Source organism: Echinops telfairi, unplaced genomic scaffold (genome assembly GCF_000313985.2).
Source record: "Echinops telfairi isolate 266 unplaced genomic scaffold, ASM31398v2 ScPeMD7_5592;HRSCAF=6446, whole genome shotgun sequence".
Lineage (NCBI taxonomy): Eukaryota > Metazoa > Chordata > Mammalia > Afrosoricida > Tenrecidae > Echinops > Echinops telfairi.
The window spans coordinates 17,773,569-17,790,404 of NW_022109491.1; positions in this window are offsets into that span (position 1 = coordinate 17,773,569).

The window sequence follows — 16,836 nt, forward strand, 5'->3', positions numbered from 1 at the left end:
CTGGGCTGCTAACCTCATAGTCAGTTGCTCTAAACTACCAGACAGACACTCAGCGGAGAAAGGTGAGGCTCTCTACTCACATAAAGATTTACAGTCATAGAAACCCTTACAGGGCCAGTTCTTCTCTGTCCTGCAGGGCTCTTATGAATCAAACTCGACTCAAAATCAATGCGTGAATGACCATACAGACCACATTCTCTGATTAAAGCAATATTGTTACTAGGTGCTGTTAACTCGGTTCCGATTCAAAAACAAAACAAAATACTGAGCAGTCCTAAGCCATCCTCACAATTGTTACAGTTGAGCCCTTGCCCATCTAGCTAATTGAGCGTTTTCTTCTTCTTGAGCACATTATCAAGCATGAAGTCCTTCTCTAGCAACTGGTCCCTCCTGATAGCATGTCCGAAATAAGAGAAGAGGTCTCTCCATGCTCACTTCCAAGGAGCATTCTAACTGTACATCTTCCAAGACAAATTCGTTAGTTCTTCTGGCTGTCCATGGTATATTCCATATTCTTCACCAACTCCATAATTCAAAGGCAACAGTTCTTTATTCATTATTCTCCTTTATTCATTATCCAGATTTCCCAAGCATCGTACAAAGCGATCGACAACACCATGCCTTGGGGTAGGCACACCTGGGTGCTCATAGGGACACACTGAAGGCTGTAGCCTTTGATCCTCATCAGTAAGCACTTCCAGTCCGCCTTGGAACAAGTAAGACAGTGCAGCAACCAAGAAATACATCCTTTGATGTCTTGATTGCGAATAAAAGTAAAATGAACTTCTTGGCAACATCAATCCTTGTTCTGTTTATCATGATATTGTTTTGGGTCCATTTGTGAGGATCTTTGTCCCTTTACACTGAGGTGTAATGCATACTGAAGGCTGCAGTCTCTGGTCTTCATCACTACGTACTTCACTTTGAACAAGCCAGGGCGAGTCACGTACATGTTAAAGGTTGTTAATGAGCCTCCCTCCAAATGTTTGGCCTCTGAGCCTTCATAGTGTTCAGCTTCTTGAATGATGTGCTCAGAATAGAGACTGAATAAGTGTAGTGAGATGATATACCCTGTGCATCCTTTCCCGATTTTAAACCATTCATTCTTTTAAAAAAAACACACACACACACTTTAATTGGGACATAATCCACATATCAGAAAATTCAGTAGTTCAATCATATTGAGAAGAGTTGTATAATCATTACCACAATTAATCTTAGATCATTTTCTTCTTTCTTATACTCCTTGTTATTAGCTCCCCATTTCCTCCCATGAGCCATTCCCTTCGGTTCCGATGATTGCCCCTTGTTCCATGTACAGGCTCTACGTGAACACAAGGAAGTGTTCTGGAAGTCTCATTCTCTGTCTCTCTCCATATGCTGTTGTGATTCATACAGTCTAATGCCTTTTCTTAGTCAATAAAATGTAAGCATTTTTCTAGTATTCTCTGTTCTCAGTCAAGATCCATCTGACATTAACAATGATATCACTCATTCTACATCCTCTTTTTGAACCTGGCTTGAATTTCTGGCAGCTCCCTGCTAGTATATTACTGTAGTCATTTTTTTATAATAATCTTCAGCAAAAATTTTACTTTCATGGGATATTAATGATATTGTTCAATCATTTCCACATTCTGTTGAGTCACCTTTCTTTGGAATACAAATCTCTTCCAGGTGGTTGGCCAGGGAGCTGTCCTCCAAAGTTCTTTGAATAGATGAGAGCACCTCCTCTTTATTGAAACATTTCAATTGGTAATCAAGCTCCAACGTTTGCATTTCAATCACCGGTAATTATCAATGCATCTGTATTGCATGTTTGATAGATTTCAGACAGTAGACATTGGTAGAAGTCTTCACCTTTGTCATCGCTGTCTTTAGTAGTTGGTGTGTAAATTTAAATAATGCTTGTATTCATGGGTCTTCTTGTGGGTACATGGACCTCATTCTATTGCAGACACCATTATACTTCAAGATAAATCTTGAAATGTTCTTTTTGATGATTAACGCAATGTCATTCCTCTTGACTTTGTCATTCCCAATATAGTAAATCATATGATTGTCCAATGCAAAATGGCAAATATCCATTCCTGCTAGCTCGCTAGTGCATGTGACATTGATCATTATACATTCACTTTGTTTTTTTCTTTTTTTCTCTTTTGTTTCTTTTTTGTTAGTGTTTGTTTAAATCATTTTATTAGGGGCTCATACAATTCTTATCACAATCCATATATATCCATTGTATCAAGCACATTTGTACATTTGTTGCCCTCATCATTCTCTCTCTTTTTTTAATCATTTTATTAGGGGCTCACACAACTCTTATCACAATCCATTCACACATCAATTGTGTAAAGCGCCTCTGTACATTCATTGCCCTCATCATTCTCAAAACATTCCCTCTCCACCTAAATCCCCAGCATTAGGTCCTCATTTTCCCCTCCCTCCCCGCTCCACCCTCCCTCATGAGCCCTTGATAATTTATAAATTGTTATTTTGTCATATCTTGCCTTGTCTGACATCTCCTTTCACCCACTTTTCGGCTGTCCATCCCCCAGGGAGGAGGTCACATATAGCTCCTTGTAATCGGTTCCCTCTTTCCTACCCACTCCTTCTACCCTCCCTGTTTTGCCACTCACACCACTGGTCCTGTAGGGCTCATCCGCCCTGGATTCCCTGTATTTCCCGTTCCTATCTGTACCAGTGTACATCCTCTGGTCTAGCCAGACTTGCAAGGTAGAATTCGAGTCATGATAGTGGGAGCGGAGAGGAAACATTTAGGAACTAGAGGAAAGTTGTATTTTTCATCGTTGTTACATCGCACCCTGACTGGCTCATCTCCTCCCTGAGACCCCTCGGCAAGGGGATCTCCAGTGGCCTACTAATGGGCTTTGGGTCTCCACTCCGCACTCCCCCCATCATTCATTCCTGGATTTGTACTTTGTACATTCCCATTACTAACGAATGTTGCGGCTATTTCTTCTAACTTTCAGTTGTGCCACATCAGCAAATGAAGATTCCAGAAGCTTGCTCCATCTGGGTCATTAAGGTTGACTCTACTTTGAGGACCCAACTCTTCCCTACTTCTGTTCTGGGTGCTTTCCAGCTGAGAGGACTCACCTGCTGGTGCTATATTAGACGATGTTCTGCTGCTATTCAGAAGGTTTCCGTGGCTCATTTGACAGAAGTAATTTCCAGCTCCTTATTCCTACTTGGCCTTTGTTTGGAAGATCCATTGAAACCTGTCTACCATGGTGACCCTTCACCATCATGGCAACATATAAGGCACCAAAGTTTAATGAGCAGCCACCACAGTACAACAAACTGTTATTGTGGAAATAGCATTAATATCTTTCTATTTGTAAGTTTGTGGAAACGATTCTAAATGATTCCACCAAATAAGCTAACATAATTTTTAATAAAACACTGTATAGAAAAAAATAGATGATTATATTCAGTTCCCAAAGAGTTTTTGACTGAATCCTTCTGGCTTCTAAAACTTTTGCATAGTATCGTTATAATATACTGCTTTCTCTAATCCTCTGTTCCTAAATTTGGCTGTTTGAGAGATGTTAAAGGGTTACATCAACATCTGAAACACATTGAAGTATACCAGGGTTTTGTCTACATTCTTGTTTGGTTAAACTCAAACTTTTATTTTTCCCCTAATGGAATATTAAAGGAACTTGAACAAGTACACTTGGAAATCAGTCATTACTTTTGTTATAGGTGATATCTCTGATTGGTAGTTCTCAAGGACCTGGGAATCAGTTACAACTTGGCTGTCCTACCTTTGCAGATTCATCAAGCTATTCCAAGGCAAAGACAACATGATGATAGCTCACTCTTCGACCTGTGACAGGAGAGAGTATACCAGCATTTTATAGAATATATTCTAAATTCAGAGACATTTGAACATATAAGGTAGGGAAACATGCATCTTGGAACTGAGGAAAGGAGATTGGTCTAGAAATATAATAATTTATAAATTATTAAGGGTTCATGGGGGAGGGGAGAAGGGAGGGGGGAAATGAGGAGCTGATTCCAGGAACCCAAGCGGAAGGCGAATTTTGAGAATGATGAGGGCAACAAATGTATAAGTGTGCTTTACACAATTGATGTATTATGATAAGAGTTGTATTATGATGTATTATGAACAATTTATTCATGAGCCCATGAATAAAAGAAAAGTGAACCAAATCTGCCTTCATCTACCCAAACCAGTGACAGGCCATCTCATGGAAAAGATGGTGGTGGTCCAATGGAGTACTATGCAGCACTGAAAAGCACAGAGGAGTCACTCAGGATTCAGGGTAGCAATAATGAAACTCACAACCTTCCTCTAGTTCTTAAACGCTTCGGCGGTGGAGGTGGGAACTGGAAGCACAGGGAATCTAGGACAGATGAACCCCTCGGGACCAGCAGAGAGAGTGGCGATACCGGGGGGGGGGGAAGGGGGTGTAGAAAGGGGGAATCGATTATAAGGATCTACATATAACCCTCTCTCTGGGGGATGGGCAACAGAAGGGTGGGTGAAGGGAGACGCCAGGCAGTGTAAGATAAGATAAAATAATAATTTATAAATTATTAAGGGTTCATGGGGGAGGGGAGAAGGGAGGGGGGAAATGAGGAGCTGATTCCAGGAACCCAAGCGGAAGGCGAATTTTGAGAATGATGAGGGCAACAAATGTATAAGTGTGCTTTACACAATTGATGTATTATGATAAGAGTTGTATGAGCCCCAATTAAATGATTTTTTTTAAGATGGTAGTAATCATGTATATGATGCTGGCCATGAAGGGAAAGTTGAGGAAGAGGGGAGATGGAGCTAAAATGGGAATGGATGGAAGTTGGTATTGGGATAGAAGTGGGAAGATAGAGATAGGACGAGGGAATGGGTGGGAGTACATATTAGATGGAAGTGGGGTTAGGGATAGGGATAGAAATGGGGGGACAAGTATAATGATCGTGGGGCTGGGGATCAGGGTGGAATGGGAATGGGGAAGAAGAAAGGGAAACTGAGAGGCATATCATCACTCTTGGGGTGGGGGGAATATATATATATATCCTCATGAAAGCCTGAAAGAACGACAATCACTTGAAATGTTCGCCTGGTAAACAATAGACTTAAACCCTCGATAGATCCGAGGAAACTTTGAGTCTCCAGTTTCTCTGCCTCATCTCCTGGACAACATTCTCAGGTGAGAGGCTCTCCTCTGTCAGGCATGCCTGACAGTTTATCTTTCCCGTGTAACTTCTGCTCCATCCCCACGTCTGATCCAGTTCTTCAGACTTGTCTCAACCGCTGTCTCAATAGTATCCTATGGCCGTGACCATGCCAGTGACTGACTATAAACTAGGTTACTTGCAGAGACATTGAATAGGAGAAAAGATTAAAACTCTTCCGTGGACTTCACATGCAGGTCATGTAGAGGAAAGCTGCTTGTAGGCCCACATTCATCGGACAGGGACTACACGCCAAAAGAGGCCTGGTGATATTGGTTAAGTCCTCAAAAGATCAGAAGTTTGAACCCATTCGCTGTTCAGGAGGAGAGAAGCCCTGGTGAAGATTACAGCCAAGAACCCCCGACGGGGCAGTTCTACTCGGTCACATTAATTTGCTATAAGTCGGAATTGACTGAGCAACACACAACGGTGAATGCCAGACCGTACACTCTGTTTTCCTCTCCACAGCCTCTCATCTAATCCACCAACGACCCCATGTGGCAACACACAAATAAGCCCATTTCATAGATGGCGACAAGAGAAAGATGAGGTTTGCTAGTCCCATAGAGTGACAGTCTCAGAAACCCACGGGGGCAGTTCTACTGTCCCATAGGGGCGCCATGAGTTGGAATTGATTTGATAGCAGTGAGTTTATAGATGAGGAAATTGGCAACCATGGTCTCTCGTACTCAACGGTAAACCCCATGTAGGCAGAAACCAAGACCCCATTGTTCACCAATCTATTCTCAGATGTCAAGCTTGTGATGGACACCTAGTAGGTGCTCAATGACTGCTTGCTGAATAAATGACTGCAAACTCAAGGATGTAGATCTCAAATGGCAGTCAGCCTCCCCCAGCCTTCCAGGTCCCCTCCTCTATGTCACGTCCATTACATTATTGAGGATTTTAGATCTCCTTGGATTTGGGGATAGGGGGCAAAGATTATTCAATCAAACCCAAGCCTTTTCTGTTCTGCCAGCTACCTCTGGCAGAATCCTCAGAGGTTCCGAGGGGAGAGGCCCATGGGGAAGATGACACTGGAGAGCATGAGTACTCCCAGACGTGACTGAGGTCCCCACAAACACTCCCCGTGGGCCTCATTACACATTTGAGCAAACATTACCTTCACTCACGGCGAAAGTTCCTGTTTGCTTGGCTGATCAATTCCTCATCAAATTTTTATGCAGGGTTCAAACTGTCTGTGGCGTTTTAATTAGGCCTAAGATTGCAAAGTGGCTGAGGCAGGGCTGAGCCGCATCCAAATCCCCACTACCCTCTGTGGTGTGGCCAGGAGAGGTGGGGAGGGGGCCCAGCAGAGCTGAGCTGGGCCTGTGCCAAGCACTTGTCACCTCTGTTCCTAGGGTTGCTGTGCTCTCTAGTGGTGGCACTGTGAAGAGAAGCTTGTGCTGCTGGGAGGGGGGTGAGGGTGGGGGGGGAGGCTCAGAGCCCTCTCTTGATTCTGTTCAACTCTTGGGAATAGATAAGCTTCCCGGTCTCTGGAGCGTTCTTCCTCGGTGCCTGCTTCCTGTCTTCCTTCTTTACAAATCAGAGCACCCCCGCGGGCAGCACGCTAACAGCAACAGAAAGTGGTGCCTGGTGTGGTGTTGGCTGTGGGGGACAGGGAGACAAATAAGACAAGGACCTGCCCCAAGTAGTTCACCATCCAGGGGAGGAGACAGATGTACACAGAATGCAACCTGGGATAAGGACTTCATGCTGGAGGAGGGAAACCTGGGGACAGCCCAGTACCCCAAGTGTTTAGAAGATCCACAGCAAGACCTCAGGATGTGAGAAACTAAGTTGGACCTTTTCAGAACGAAGGGGTAAGTCTGGGAGTCAGGATATAAGGATATTGATGCATGTGGATCAAAGTAGGTCGATGGATAGCTAGTGATGTCCAACACCCTCCCCACACTCCCTCCTCTTTGCGGCGTTGACTGCTTCCGGGGATGCTTGTCCTGAAGCTTTGTTCCTGGCCCTGACAATCCAGATCAGCATGTCAGAAAGGAGCCACTCAGAGCCCCTTGGAAAGACTTGCTCCTTTTCAACCTGGGGCACGTGCAGTTGGAACTTGTTTGATGTCTAGGATGCCCGGTACCCAGAACCACATGTAGGGTTCTGAGAAGTCCTGCAGAAACAGACACCAAGGTCACATCAGCAAACCCTGTGTTCCCCAAGCTTGTCTAAACACAGGGCGCTGTTCTCCTTAAAGCACACCATCTCCCGCCATCCGTTTCTGAACCTAAGCCCTGCACAATAAAGCCTGTGATGGGTCAGAATTAGACACATTTTCTGAAGGGCAGGACGAGGTCAGTCATGAAGCACCCTGCGCAATGTGGTGGTGGTCAGATGCTGTCCAGTCTCCTTAGGCTCATAGGAACCCCGTACGAAAGGGGAGGACTGCTTCACAGGGTTTCCAGGCTGCCACGCATCACTGTGGGTCCGAATTGACTCCAAGCAGTGAGCTTTTAATCTTCTCAGAAACGGATCGTTAGGTCTTTATACCTGCTTTATAGCTGGTCCCACAGAATCAGACTCTGGATGGGTTGGTTTAGGGATCAGCATCCGATCTTTAGGTCTTTATCCTTGGAACAGTTGGGGGGCTTTGAATCACCAGCCTTTCGGTTAGACATCGAGTGCTTAACTGGTGTATTACCAGGGCCAGCCAGGCTGTTTGCCCAACACAATGGTGAAGGGTACATCTAAGTGAACAAGGCCATTGTTAACTCAAGGCCCAGAGGCATTGGGTCTTTGCAGCATAAAAACAAACTTGATCAAAATTTTAAAAAAATTAAATTAAAAATTAAAAAAAAATACTTGATCAAAGAGAACTCAGGTGAGAACCAGGAAGAGAAGGCTTCAACAGAAATGCTATTCAAAAACCAAACTCGCTGCATGGAGTCAATTTTGACTCATAACAACTCTGTAGGACAGGGTTGAACTGCCCCCCTGTGGGTTTTCAAGACTATAAATTCTGTACAGGAGTAGCCTTGTCTTTCTCCCTCAGAGCAGCTGCTGGTTTCAAACTGCTGACCCTGCAGTTAGCAGCCCAACACACACCACTCTGCCACCAGAGTTTCTTCAACAGAAATGGCAAGAAGCTATTGAAACCTGTTGGAAGGTTCAGGGATTAATCCTCTTACTAAATTCAGAGAGGGACTGGTGGAAGCCACATTTGATGGAAATTACCAGCCTGTGTTTTTCAGACATTTATAATCATAGGACGTGACTCATTGAATGTAGTGGTTTCCAAACCTGGCTGGGCATTCACCTAGGGCATTTGATCAGGATGCTAATCCCTAGACCAACCCCATCCAGAGTCTGATTCTGTGGGACCAGCTATGCCAAACACATCTGCAAATCATTGCCCTGGTTCACCGATATCCTCAACTGTCCTTTGTGAAACACGTGTTCTTTAGGATGCTAACACATCTCCCCCCAAAAAAGCTCTGTTAATAACAGCATGTGTTGAACTCACAGCATGTGCCAGATGCCTTTTTAAGATATATGTATATTTCTGAACAAGGAAGCCAAGGCATGGAAAGACTGCTAACTCACCCATGACCACAGTTAATAAGTGGCATCATCTCAAGAGAGGCCCAAGAAAGGCAAGTCTGAGAGTGTTATACCCTCTGCTCAGAGGATGTAACACAAGGCCATTTGATGGCTTCTTTTTTGCCCTGAGAATCCCAAATCTTAGATCCAGCTCTCTTTTTCTTCCTAATATACAAGCATGTAGAACTCACCTTAAGAGCACACATCTAGAATGATGTGTTACTACTTCCTGCTTCTCGTCTCAGGTGGGGCTAGAGAAGAGAGTCAAGGTGGCATACCCTGTTTCCCCGAAAGTAAGACATCCCCCCAAAATAAGACCTACTTACAGCTTTGCCTTTCGCTGAAATATAAGACATCCCTCCGAAAATAAGACCTCCTCAAAATAAGGCCCCTTGAAACTACCGTGACTCTGGATCATAGTGGCGGGTGCTGCCTCGCAGCTCACTGTTGGCCCCAGTGCAGCCTGAGCAGACAGGAAGTGTGAGGTCTCTTGTGGGAAACAGAAGGACTTCTCCCAAGTTGTCTCCCCCAAATATATGCCAGACTTAGCTTGAAAATGACTGTACACTTTGGAAGTCATCAGGAGTAGATTAAAGGTCATTCTCCTTAAGAGCTATCAGACACCTGGAACAAGTAAACACCACTGTTTATCCCACAACAAGTAAGGCCCACTCCCTTCTGATAAGGATAGTAGTTGTCTGTTTACTTGTAGGAGATACCAGAGAGGGCAAACCTGCCCAAGGATGACCAAGGTTAGGGAGCCATTATGAATCTAGGGTCCGCCCATCTTGTCACATGTGTAACCCTAGACCTTCCCATTCCTGTGGGCACATCCCTACGTCATCCCCCTCCTATTGCTTGTATTGCCTATGTTGCCACCCCTCCCTATGACGTAGGTTATTGTCTGCTATCAGGGGGCTTGCATGCCTCCCAGGATAGTAATTGTCTGTTTTATCGTATGAGACACCAGAGTGATCAAACTTGAATTGTACTGCCCCTTTCTGTGATGTATGAATCTCTAATCAGATCCCCCTAAAGTGATATGATGCGTGGTTAGCAATAAATAATGAGGCTCCCTGGTTCTTGGGAGGGTGGCTGAGGAGGACAAGGCAGCTGCTTCTACTCTGGTGGCTAAGTCCCCTCCACAAGGACCACTGAGCGGGGCTGAGGTGAGCAATGCTACCATGAATTGCATCTGACTCCATTACTTGACTCCATCCTTTAATTCTCATGCTCTCTATGACTTTACTATAATCTCTACCTTTATCGCTGTACAATTGTGCCTATCGAACCTGTGATATTTTGTGGGGTTCCCTCTCCCCTTTAACCCCACAGTCTCTTTTAATAAAATAATAAACAATAAACGTGTACCACATTCTTCTTCATGGAAAAATAAGACATCCCCTGAAAATAAGACCTAGCGCATGTTGGTGAGCAAAAATTAATATAAGACACTGTCTTATTTTGGGGTAGCAGTCAAGTGCACAGATTCAGGACCACACAGGTCCCGAGTCTACAGTGTAATCCCTAAGGCAGTGCGATCAATTCCCTGAACCTAGGTTGATCTTCCAGAGGCAATGGATCCCGCCAGCTCACCGGGTAGAAAGGATTACACAGAGCCTGCTGCCTGGCACCACCAGGACATTCAGGATGACCGTGCCTGGGGATTCCCCTGTACCATGTGATGATGCCAAGCCCACAGACCATGCTACCAGCTTCAAAGGGTTAAGGCAGCAAACAGACATATCGACTGTTGCTTCTTGGCGGGCCCAGAGAAGCGTGACTGATTGGAAGCCTGTTTGGAGGAGGAGCCCGCTTTGTGGGCCTGAAATAAATAAGGGCCTGTCAATAGCTCAGATCCCCACGCATCGACAGAGTCTGCAGTCTCAATAGGCAATTAACACTTTACAGGGGCCATTACCCAGCGGCCTCCCCACATTTTACTGCACATTTTCTGCTATCGGCTCTGGAATTGAAGCTTCTAAATAAAAACGTAAAAATGAGCTAGATAAAGTCAGTGCTTTGCCTGGATGCAGCCAAGGTGCCAATGCGCAGCCAGGAAATCATATTTCCTCGCTCCTACACGTGCCCTGATGCCCCTGCTTCCCCAGCCCTGCGTGTCTGTACTTACACACACACACACACACACACATACACACACACGTGTGCGAGCACATGCATGCATACACAGGTACGTGCAGACCACCTTCTGCCGCATCAGATCTATGTGACGGGAAGGAAGGAATGGTCTAGAGTCAGATTCCCTGGTTTCAAAACCCAACTCCACCACTCTGTGATCTTAGCAGAGTTCCTACGCCTGTTTTTCTCCACCTGTCACAGGGGCAGAAGATGGTATCTACTTTACCAGCCTATTAGGAAAATGTGATGCTTCAGCACAACAGCAGGCCCATAAGACCTCAATGAGTGCCAGTGGGATCAACAAGGCCATGGCCATGATCACCCATAGAGGGAGAAGGATAGCTGCCAAACAAACAGGTCCCCTCACCCATGGGTCATCTTAATTCCCCAACCAACTCTACCTGGATGGGTCCTTGGCTACCTGGATGGGTTTTTGCTCCACCCAGCATCCTGATTGGCCAAGGTATGCGCCCTCAGAAGAGCTGGTTTGAGCCACTGGCACTCCTCCTGGAGTTGGCACAGATGATTCATGTAGCAACTTGCTCAAAATTCCCCCCCCCCTCTGCAAGATGCTTGTCTTTGACTCTCCAGGGGTTCAATTCCCAGGCAGAGCTCAGAGAAACCCCCAGACACTGTAGGCACGGCACTGGAAGCCCATGGTGATCTTAATTCTGGGCAGAAGCATTGCCTGCTGGAGAGTACTGCCAGAGAAATGAAATGCTCCCCCCTTAAAGACCCTGGCAAGTTCACTGGCAGTGTCCTGGTCCAAGGAGTATGGGTAATGACCATCACCAGCATTTGATGCCCAAGGAGCACTGAGCCAGAGTGAGAGCGCACTGCCATCCAGACCAGAGCTTCCTACTGTGCCCCATGGCACCCAGAGGGTCTGCAGATGCAGCACACACAGGCAGTTCAGGAGCTGCTACCAAAGTTGAGAAAGGGGCTAGGAATAAGGAATAATAGGGAGCAGATCTAGAGGGCTACCACCCCCACATCAACCTCAGTAGCTCCACTTCTGGGCCTCCTCATAAACTATCATGTACAGAAAAGGATCTATGTTGACTTTCCTAAGACCTTCATGGTTGAATGGGGACAATGAGGATTGTCTTGGGTTCGATTCTCCCAGAAGCAGAGGCGGAGATCAGGGTCTGAGTGGAGGGGGTTGAAGAAGGAAACGCTCCATGAGAAAAGAGTGCTGCTGGCAGAACGACGGAGGACCCAGGGCACATGTGACTAAGGCTGCCCGCAGATGGGCACAATCTTGAGGGCCCTAGTAGGAGGCCCCGTGGAATCCAGCATCCCTGAGAACCGTGATGTGTCTCCTGAATAATTCTCTGTCACTTTGGGCATATGAGTTGGGGAGAGGGCGTACAGAGGAGATCTGGAAGATTGAGCCAGCCTTGTCTTCTAGAATTCCAGCCAAGATTCTCCTGAAGGCTGCTGGGTAGGTCAGGCTCTCCCAAATGCGTGGAATCAGCAGCTCCAGGAGGCCTCCCGGGGCACGTGTCACCATTGCTTTCTGTGTGCCATAGTATTCCTCCAACTTTATAGTAAAAGACTAAAGTTAGTTTATATGGAGGAGGGGGCAGATGCAGAGAAGGAAGGAAGGAAGGAAGGAAGAAAGGAAGAAAGGAAGTGGGGGGAGAGGAAAGGGAGAGATTGAGAAAGACAATGAAGAAGCTACTAGGGAAGTGGAGAACTCAAACTAGACAAGAGAAACTTCCCCCCAAAGGTGCAACTTCAGGTGGGGTCCCCGCCTCAGCCTGATCCTAGAGGCAGCACTGAGCTCCATTGTTCTTCAGATGGTGTCCAGCTTTGAGATCATTGTGGACACGGGACGCCAAACACACGGCCCCCTAATGAATGCATGTGCCTTGCCCTTCTAAGCATAAAACATTTTTAATGGTGCCACTTTGTTTCCACCCTCTAAATCTTGCCTGAAATCATCTCGGTGACCCGCCCTCACTAAAAACCTACCAGAAACAGAATTCTGGGAAAGGTCGTTCAACCTCACCCATTTGACACATTACAAAGTCAACACAGATAACTCGCACGCTTACAAAAACACACACAATTTACAAAAGGGCTTGACACAATGTCTGGATGGATGAATGGATTGTGATAAGAGTTGTATGAGCCCCCACTAAAATGATTTTTTTTAAAACACCCACCACCTTGATCACACCATGCCTGAAGCATGCTAGCTCCGACCTAGTGAGTTACATTAGCCAATACATTTAGAAGTTGTTCCATTTTTTCCCTGTTGTTTGCAAATTAAAAGTATCACAACTGAGGGCAACTTTAGGGTCCAACCCTCGGCCAGGAAGCTGATTTATCCCCTCTGAGAAGAGGGGGCAGAGGGTTTTAAAAGTGAGCCAAGTGACCTTGTCCTGGGAGCACTTGGGGTACTGTACTTCGTCGTCTGTGAACAGTAATTGCTCCAGTCCACAGAGAGGGCCCAACATTCTGAAGAAGTGAGCCAAGTGTTATTCTAGCCATCCAGGGCCTGTCAGTCACTTCCCAGGGGGGCCTTCTTATAGCACTGTGCTCAGCAGTTGTTAAAACAATTTTAGCACAATTTCACCGATCATCGGAGGTTGCACCTGGATGGCTTCTACCAAGTGTTACCACAAAAACAAGTCTGCTGTCAACAAGTAACTGCAACTCCTGGTGACCCCATGCATTACAAAGAGGAATTGCTCTATCGGGCTTTGAAGGAAGTTAAATCTGTACTCAAATGGCTCTACCCTCTGTAGATGTAATACACTGAGCCATGTATTACTTCATCCATCCATGCCTTGGGTGTTTCAACTGTAAAGTAGAATATGACTGCTGTCCCACAAGGTGATCAAGAGATTTAAACATGATAACAAATGCATGAAGACTCACCTAGTGCTGGCACTCAGGAATCATTTAATAAAGTGTTGTTTACTGCCATTCTTTCTATTGCTGTTTTAGATGTTGTATCACGACTCCTTTAGAAGAAATATAACTTCCTTACACATTAGGAATGATATCCTTAAGTAGGACTTCTCAGCTATGATGAAAAGACGTGATGTCAACCTACACGTGCTATTTGGAAACATCTCTAAGACGTAGTTAAGTGAGAGAAAAACTAGTTAAAGCACAACAAATAGTAAGCTTGCATTTGTGTAAAACTAATATATGGCACAGACATACATGCCTAGCTACAAAGGCATCTTTCAAGAGGCATAGAACAAGGAGCCCTTGTCATGTAGTGGGCTACGAGTTGGGCTGCAAATCTCAAGGTCAGCAGTTCAAGTTCACCAGCTGCTCCTTGGGAGAAAGATGAGGCTTTCTGCTCCTGTGAAGAGTTACTGTCTTGGAAACCCAAAGGGACAGTTCTGCTCTGCCCTATAGGGTTGCTATAAGTCATAAGCAACTCAACGGCACTGAGTTTGGCTTAGAACCTGACTTGAGTCCCAGACAAGAACAAGTTACTAAAAGCTGGTGGATCTGATGGGGACAGGAGTCTCCATCACAGGGCAGGAGTGGGAAGTAAAGGGACACTCATGTAGTATGAATTTTTTTTCCGTGAAAATGTGTCCTGAGTATTTATTTTATAGTAACAAGAGTTCTAAGTTAAATATTTGGTCACCTTTCCCCTCTCTAAATGGGTAGCTCTCCAAATGTAGACTTGAACCATCAGCCTTGGGTTTGGGTGAGACTTGTTAAATATATACCCTCGGATTCCACCCAGTGCCCCCTGAACCAGAAATTGGGGGACAGGGCCCAGAAATCTGTTTTAACAATCCCTCCAAGGTGACTCTCAGGTCCCTAGGCAAACAGTGAGTGCTCTGTTACGAGTGAAAAGATTGGCGGTCCGATTCTCCTCCTGGAGAACTTGGAGGACAGGCCTGGTGATCTACTTCCAACAAGTCACAACCTGGGAAACCCCAAGGGGCAGCTAGTTCTGCTCTGCACACCTGAGCATCAGCTCCACAGCTACAATGAACAGCAACCAGGTGTTCTCGGGACCCCAGGTGGCATAGATGGTTTGCATTTTGACTGCTAACCTAAAGTTTGACAGTTCAAGCCCAGCAAGAGACCACAGAAGAAAAGCCCTGGTGATCTCCCACCATTAATTAAGCTGATAGCCAAGAAAACCTTGAGGAGAAGTTCTACTCGATAATGCATGGGGTTGCTATGAGTCAGCATCCACTCAACAGCCTAAAAACACGAAGTGGTTGGGTGTTCCTGACTTCTGTAAATAGCCCGACTTTGCCTATGAGCTTCCGATTCTACTCATGTAAGCCATCCTGTTCCTGCCAATTTAAAGTTGATTTAACCTCTTGTTACCACACTAAAAAGTACATAATCAAATTAATATCTTACTCCACATGAATTAATTTAAACATTCTAATTAGGATAAAATCACTCGAACTGTCATACGGCACTGTCCTCAGATGGCTTCTCTCAGACTCTAAAGTCAAAGGGCTGGGTTTGAGTGTACGGTTAGCTAGTTTGTAGGGATTTCGCAGCAGCACTACCTTGTGTTCGCCCCACCGGTTCTTCTCCCTGCAGATACAGAAAGACTACATTTCCCAAAATTCCCAGTGCTTAGGTTAGGACTATGTGACTAATCACTACAAAAAAGATTAGCAAAGTCAAAACATCAATTCCAGTTCGAGGCTGTTATGGCTATCAACGGTGTGCATTGTGCACATTCGATGGTCTAATCTGAGCAGCTGGACATACAGGACTTTGAAAGGGCAGAGTTCCAAAATGGGAGTTGCCTGGGTCCTTAAGTCACCTTTCAAGTTAGACCCTCACAGGACAGCAGGAGTGAGAGAAAACGTTGCGTGTAGTTAAAGCACTGAGATGCGGGGTTTTGTTACCTCAGCACAGCACCATCTATCCTGACTGATACATCAGTGATGTGACTTTGAGGAAACCTGAACTTTATATCCCATTGAGCTTCAGACCCAATTGTGCACCTAGCTCATAGGATGACTGTGAAAGGTAAGTGAAATCGTCCACAAAAAGTCCCGATACAAGGCCAAGCTGGTTTTTATGTTTTATCAGCCAACACATGAACCGTGGTCCTAACAAAACCACTAGTTATGTTTTTGACATCATTCGTTCCATATTCCCCCTAGGCAAATTTCTCTGTGAGCATTCAAAAACAATTTATGCGATTCTGAAAACAATGTTTGCAATTGTTTCTGAGTCCCTGGATAGAGTAAATGGTTAACACACTCAACTGCTAATGCAAAGCCAAGACGTTCAAGGCCACCCAGAGGCAACCCCCAAGAGAGAGGGCTAGAGAGAGACAGGCTTCTGAGAAATCAGTCATCGCAGCACCCATGGGGCACATTGCTACTCCCATCCTCATGGGTTTTCCAGGGGTCCGAGGCAACCAGATACCAACAGGTGTTTGACAATCGTGTACAGGCAGGCGTCACTTCACGACCGCAATGTGTTCTATGAGATGGGTCGTTGTGTGATGTGGGTGTGGTGGGAGCACCGTCTCATAGTCGGGTTCTGCTTTGTCCCTTGGCAGGGACTGCAGAGACAGATACGGTTTATGTTTGCTCCTCAATCGGCACCAGTAGCTATTTTCTGTATGTGACACAGGTCCCTGTCCTATGTTCATTAGCCCTAGAGCACTCAGAGGAGCAACCTTTAATGGCTTGGAGAGTGTTTTTTCATGGTTTTGTGGAGCATCGTGATTGCTCACTGCCGCATGCCTTCACTCAGTCACAGCATTCACTGACTTGCCACCTCCATGTTATTTAATACACCTTGTCTCACTTTCAGATCAATAGTTCGCTTGGCATCTTAAGGCTGCTACCACCAGCACTGGCTTTGCAGTGCTTGGGAACCACCATGAGTTTCCCAGTAATATTTTCTAAAGAAAATTAAACAAAGAGATAAGGCTATGAAACTCGAGAG